Raw genomic sequence first — 6,981 nt, forward strand, 5'->3', positions numbered from 1 at the left:
CACTGCAGTGGATAATAGCATTTGAAATCTGTTCTTTAGATCAATAACAAAAATAAAGAGATTTGAATTCTAAAAACCTTTCTTTGGAGTATTTATAGTTTTGCTTCATTTGTTTTGATAAATCATAATTTATGTGTAGTTTTTTAATTTTATGTGTAGTTACTCTTTTTGCCACAGTGTATTCTTGGAAATGGTCCACATGAATTATAAAACAAGTTGTATTTTTCTCATAGAAAAACATCCTGGAAAATACCTTCCTGATCCAAAGATACAACATTAAATAAATCATAGATGCACGCTTTATTAGTGAATCCCAACTCAAAGGGTTACCACCATCCTCAGAAAAACTTTCTGCATTTTCCTAAGATTTTATTGTCCTGTTGTGTGCTCCCTCTTAAAGCCCAGCTCTGAGGGAGAAGTTGTATTAGTTAGCTTTCTTGGAAATCATGCTGAAAAACAACCTCAAATCTCAGTGGCTTATAACAAACATATTCTCTGTTGGATCCATGGTTTGGCTGATCATTCTAGGACCCAGGCTGAGGGAGCAGCCACTATCTGAAACACATGCTCATGGCTTATGAGGCCAAGTCAAATTACACAAGCACATTTCGTTTCTACTTGGAAGAGGTATACATTATTTCCACCCAGGTTCCACTCAAGCTCAACATCACTGGGGCAGGAAAGTATACTCCCACAGCAGGGAAGTGCTGGGGAAAGCAATGGATATTTGCTGAAAAGAATACAGTCTACCACAGCCTGCTACCTTGGTCTTAAATATTAACTTCCCTTCTGCATGTAAAAGATGCACCTCTCCCCAAAGAAGGTAAGCTAACAATGTCATCTAGTCATACCAGTTTCAAAGAGTCTTCACATTATTTCAGATGTAGCTCTTCCTGATCTGGAGACCTATGAACTGAAAAGACAAGCTATACTGCTTCACACAGCCAGCAAACAATAGTGGAGAAGGACTGTAGCAATTCTGAAATATTGCTTGGCAGGTAATAGGAGGTGCCCTTTCCTAGGGGACAGGGAACACCTTTGGATTTGGCTCTCTGGAAGCAGTTCTTTATCTGTGGTTCTTCATTCTGCCCTTTGGGAGGTTCTCCCTATCCATTACTAACTTTGGCCATATCTGAAGAGGGCATTAGAGATTATGCCTATCTGAACAGCTTTCTTAGTTGGGGACCCAAATATCTTTTTACATCTCAAATAGTCACAGTCTTAAAATCCAGGCTAGTGGTGCTTTTGCGAATACATTTTTCTTAAAAATGGTGGTGGTGGTGATGGTTGTTTTGGTTGGTTGTTTCATCATATCAAACTATGATTTACCAGCTGACTGGTTTTATAAATAAAGTTTTATTGGAACAAAGCCACACTCATAGGTATACATATCATCTATGGCTGCTTTCCCTCTACAATAGCATACGCTGGTCCCCTGCTTATGATGGTTCAGCTTAGGATTTTTCAGCTCTGTGATGGTGCAAAAGCTATATGCATTTAGTAGAAACCATACTTTGAATTTTGAATTTTGATCTTTTCCTGGGCTAACAATACTCTCATGATGCTGGGCCGCAGCAGCGAGCCACATCTGTCAGCCACACAGTCACAGAGGCAAACAACCAATATACTTAGAACCATTCTGTTTTTTTTTTTTAATAAATTTATTTATTTATTTATTTATTTTTGGCTGTGTTGGGTCTTCGTTTCTGTGCGAGGGCTTTCTCCAGTTGCGGCGAGCGAGGGCCCACTCTTCATTGCGGTGCGCGGGCCTCTCACTGTCGCGGCCTCTCCCGTTGCGGAGCACAGGCTCCAGACGCGCAGGCTCAGTAGTTGTGGCTCACGGGCCCAGCTGCTTTGCGGCATATGGGATCTTCCCAGACCAGACCAGGGCTCGAACCCGTGTCCCCTGCATTGGCAGGCAGATTCTCAACCACTGCGCCACCAGGGAAGCCCAATCATTCTGTTTTTCACTTTCAGTACAGTAGTCAATAAGTTACATGACATTTTCAACACTTTATTATAAAATAGGCTGTGTTAGATGATTTTGCCCAACTGTAGGTTAATGTAAGTGTTCTGAGCACATTTAAGGTTAGGTGTATTGGGACTTCCCTGGCGGTCCAGTGGTTAAGGCTTCACCTTCCAATGCAGGGAGTGCTGGTTCAATCCCTGGTCAGGGAACTAAGATCCCACATACCTCACAGCCAAAAAGCCAAAACATAAAACAGAAGCAATATTGTAACAAATTCAATAAAGACTTTAAAAAAATACATTAAATAAAAGGGTTAGGTGTATTAAATTCATTTTGACTTAGGATCTTTTCAACTTAGGATAGTTTATTGGGACGTAATCCCATCATAAGGAAGATCTCTAGTTGAATGATTGAGTAGCTGCAATAGATTATATGCACCCCCTAACCTCTTCTTAACAGTCATTGACTTGAAGGAACCAGTTACCCTGTAGAAAGTTCTCTATTCTGATTAGTCTGATTGCTTCCTAGTAGTTTAGGTAGCTTGTTTCACCTCTGTATTCCTGTAAATCAGAAGTCAGATCTAAGTGCTTTTTTTTTTTAAATTTATTTATTTATGGCTGTGTTGGGTCTTCATTTCTGTGCGAGGGCTTTCTCCAGTTGTGGCAAGTGGGGGCCACTCTTCATTGCGGTGCGCGGGCCTTTCACTGTCGTGGCCTCTCTTGTTGCGGAGCACAGGCTCCAGACGCACAAGCTCAGTAGTTGTGGCTCACGGGCCTAGATGCTCCGCGGCATGTGGGATCTTCCCAGACCAGGGCTCGAACCCGTGTCCCCTGCATTGGCAGGCAGATTCTCAACCACTGCGCCACCAGGGAAGCCCCCTAAGTGCTTTATTAAAGTAGTTTCAAATTTTTTTTATCAAGAAAATTCACAAGTTGTTCTGGGTACTTTGTATTGCATCACATCAGGAAGCTGTCATGCACAATGAGTTCTATCTACCTAACAGATGTACAGCAAATGTCAGGAACAAGGTACATGGAACAAGAAAGGAGTCAAAGGCCAGATAAGACAGGGACGTTAAGACACAGTATAAGGTAGAATCAGATGGTGTGCTCCACAGGTCCATGAAAATAGTCAAATAATAGCATTCAGGATATAGACTTTTGACTGAAAGAAAAATGCACAATGTAAGAGCTGTGAGTTGTTTTATTCAGTGTCCTACTGAGGACTAGGAGACAGCCTCTCAGATGCTCTGAGGAACTGCTCCGAAGAGGTAGGGGGACAGGCCAATTATATATGTGACTTTGGCTAATAAGTATGTGCAATCCAGTATACATCTCAGTAGAAGGTTACTGCTAGTCAAGAGGAAGAGGTACGCCAGTTAAGGATTTTAGTGCTTTTCTAAGTATGGGAGGATGCAAGAATCCAGAATCACAAAAAAAATTTCCTGAAATATATCTAACTAAGGGGCTGTTTTGCCTGTTCTCCTAAAGCACAGAGTGCCTCCTCCTGTTCTTTGTTCTGAATTCCTTTCAGGGTGTACTGTAGGTCAGCTATTGCAGTGGCTAATGACTTGATCCTTGTAGAACTGGAGGGTGGGCAATATTGTTTTACAAGACAACAATCATGAGACTTGCATGGGATGAGTAATAAATGATGTGATGACAGGAGGGTGATTGAACTGAGCAGCAGGAAGATAAGATAGGATTTGGTTTGCTGCCTCAGCTTCAGCTACTTTTATCATCTTCATCCCAGAAAGAACTAATCAAGAAGGGGCCTGGATGAGAATTCTGTGGAGTATGAATGCCAACACTTACAAATAAATCCACAAGTAGAGAAAAGTCAGAGCATTTTCCTGGCAGTCTTCTCAAACAAAATTCATACCAATATGACCAGTAATTTGTACTGCATTTGACATTTTCTGAATTTATCATCAGGTATTCCCAGGAAACTTCTTGGTATTACAGGACTTGGAAAGTTTATCTTTTAGTAAAATCTCTAGACATATATACACTAATATGTATAAAATAGATAACTAATAAGAACCTGCTGTATAAAAATATAAAATAAACTTCAAAAAAAAAAAATCTCAGGCTTCCCTGGTGGCGCAGTGGTTAAGAATCCACCTGCCAATGAAGGGGACACGGGTTTGAGCCCTGGTCCGGGAAGATCCCCCATGCCACAGAGCAACTAGGCCCATGTGCCACAACTACTGAGCCTGCGCTCTAGAGCCTGCAAGCCACAACTATTGAGCCCGCGTGCCACAACTACTGAAGCCCGTGCACCTAGAGCCCGTGCTCCACAAAAAGAGAAGCCACCGCAGTGAGAAGCCCATGCACCGCAGTGAAGAGTAGCTCCCGCTCGCCACAACTAGAGAACGCAGGTGCGCAGCAACGAAGACCCAACGCAGCCAAAAATAAATGAATAAAAAATAATATAATTTTTTTAAAAAATCTCTAAATCATGGGAATTATTTGCCCATTTTCTTCATCTCTTTCTTAAGTATAATCATAAAGGAAAATGACAAATATTTATTTTATTTAGAAAAGTAGCCAATAAATTCTCTCTTAAATGACCAGAATGAGAATCTAATATTGTAGATTTTCACATAGAAACTTGCTGTTTCTCTGAATGTAAATGAAAAGTCTGTGTACTAGGAATCTAAGCTGCTGTTGCTTTTGAGCTTACCCCCCCCCCAGCTTTATTGAGGTCATTGACAAATAAAATTGTAAAATATTTAAAGTTTTCAATGTGATGATTTGTTATATGTATACATTGTGAAAGGATTCCCACAATCCAGTTAACACATCCATCACCTCACATATTTACCTTTTTTTTCTTTTCTTTTTTTTTGGTGAGAACATTTAAGTTCTACTCTCTTAGTAAATTTCAATCGTACAATACAGTGTCATCAAGTATAGTCACCATTTTTGAACTTTAAAAACACATTAGTTTATCTGGTTTCGGCAATGGTGACTTTAAAAAAAAATTTTTTTTAATACACTTTATTTTTTAAAGCAGTTTTAGGTTCACAGCAAAATGGTGCAGAAAATCCAGAGAGTTCCCGTATACCTACTTCCCGCACACAGGCACAACTTTCCCCCACTGTCACCATCCTCCACTAGAGCGGTACATTTGTTACAACTGAACCCTAACATTAACATGTCATTATCACCCAAGGGTTGTATATTCTATGAGTTTTGACAAATGTATAATGACATGTACCCACCATTATAGTATCATACAGAATAGTTTCACTGTCCTAAAAATCCCCTGTGTTCTGCCTATTTGTCCCTCCCTCTCCCCAACCCCTGGCAACCACTGATATTTTAAGTGTCTCCATAGTTTTGCCTTTTCCAGAGTGTCATATAGTTGGAGTCATTCAGTATGTAGTTTTTTCGAGTACCATCTTTACTCCCACTGTCGATGAAAATTCAATTAACTATTCAGTTAGTTGATATTCAATTAACTATCAAGATAAGAGGGGGGGGAAAAAAGGAATTTTATTCAAGCCAAACTGAGGATTATAATCCAGGTAGCAGATTCTCAGAAAGCTCTGAGAACTTTTCCGCCTGTTAGAAGTCTAAGGCACAGTCATACATTTTTGAGACAAAGGATTGTACATCAAAATGACAAACTGATATTTTACATAAAGTTCACCAAGCATATATAAACCAGGTGAGCAGCAAGTCACCGTGACTCCCTACAGAGCTGGGAAAGAAGGCTATTGTTTTAAGTTACATTGCTAGCGTCAGAACTTTGCAGTTGAGCAAGTGCTCCCATGTTTGATGAGCTCTGGTTAATGTGTAATGCAGATGCACAGCGCACATTAGGGAGGGAGGAGGCCCAAAGGGACACACAGAATTTTATGTTTAATTTTTCTTGTCCTGTCTTAAAATACAAGTTTCATTTCATCACCACCAACGATATACATTAGTGCCTCTTTCCCTACAGCCTCCCCAGATCATATTGTCCAAATCTGTCTGTTGGCCAATTTGACAGATTGAAAATAGCGTTTCAGTGTAGTTTAAATTTTTCTTTAAGGGAGGTTGAATGTCTTTTAACGTTTTTAAGGGCAATTTGTGTTTCTTTTCTGTAATTTACCCGTTCATGTGCTTTGCCCATTTAACCACTTTATCAATCTGATTTTAGAATACGTGCTGCTAAAACAAGCTTTGAAAGCTTTAAAAAAAAAAAAAAAGATTCCTGGTGTCCTCCACACACATACTGAATCAGAAGGGCCCATATTTAGGCTCAAGAACCCTCCTAGATTTAGAAACCACTGACCTAGATTATCAAAACAAATTTGTCACTCTAAATATTTACAATAGTGTAAGGCTACATTACCTACAAAGTTAAATGGCTGCAACATATTGTGTATTAAAATTTTTTAACATTGTAAACATTAATATTTACCATAGAATTTAATATAACGTGGGGGAATGATATGGATGGCTCATGTTCCAAAAAGAAAAACTTGAACTTCTGAGTTTTCTCAAACTCGAAGTAGGCAGCAGTTTAATATCAGGACTAATGGTAGAGAAAGGAATCAGAATACCAAATCGAGAAATGTTAATAAGCAACGGGAATTAATACAACATTGTAAAACAACAACACTTCAATAAAAAAAAAAAAAAGCAACGGAGTATTAGGTGGCCTTGTATGGACCCGGAACTGACCACTCTTTCTGAGTTTGCTTCTTACTCCTAAACTTTAACAAGATTGTTCGTTTTAGGAAGACTCAAGGATTTACATTACTTATTTGGTTTCAGATTAAATTTTGGACTACACTGAAACTGGAAACTGGCTATCTGGAGAAGAAACGGTCCCAGATCACTCATAGGCCGGTGAACAAAATAAATACAATACCACAAACCTTCGTCTGCAAAACGAAGCAATGGGAAACATCTGGGTCAGTTCCCAGGCAGGAAGAGAGGAGGGGCGGTGTCACGTACAAGTGGGTGGGGCTAGCTCCGCAGTGGAGGAGTGTCTCTCCCGAGCGCCCGCTCCTCCTC

Source organism: Balaenoptera musculus, chromosome 3, assembly GCF_009873245.2.
Source record: "Balaenoptera musculus isolate JJ_BM4_2016_0621 chromosome 3, mBalMus1.pri.v3, whole genome shotgun sequence".
Classification (NCBI taxonomy): Eukaryota; Metazoa; Chordata; class Mammalia; order Artiodactyla; family Balaenopteridae; genus Balaenoptera; species Balaenoptera musculus.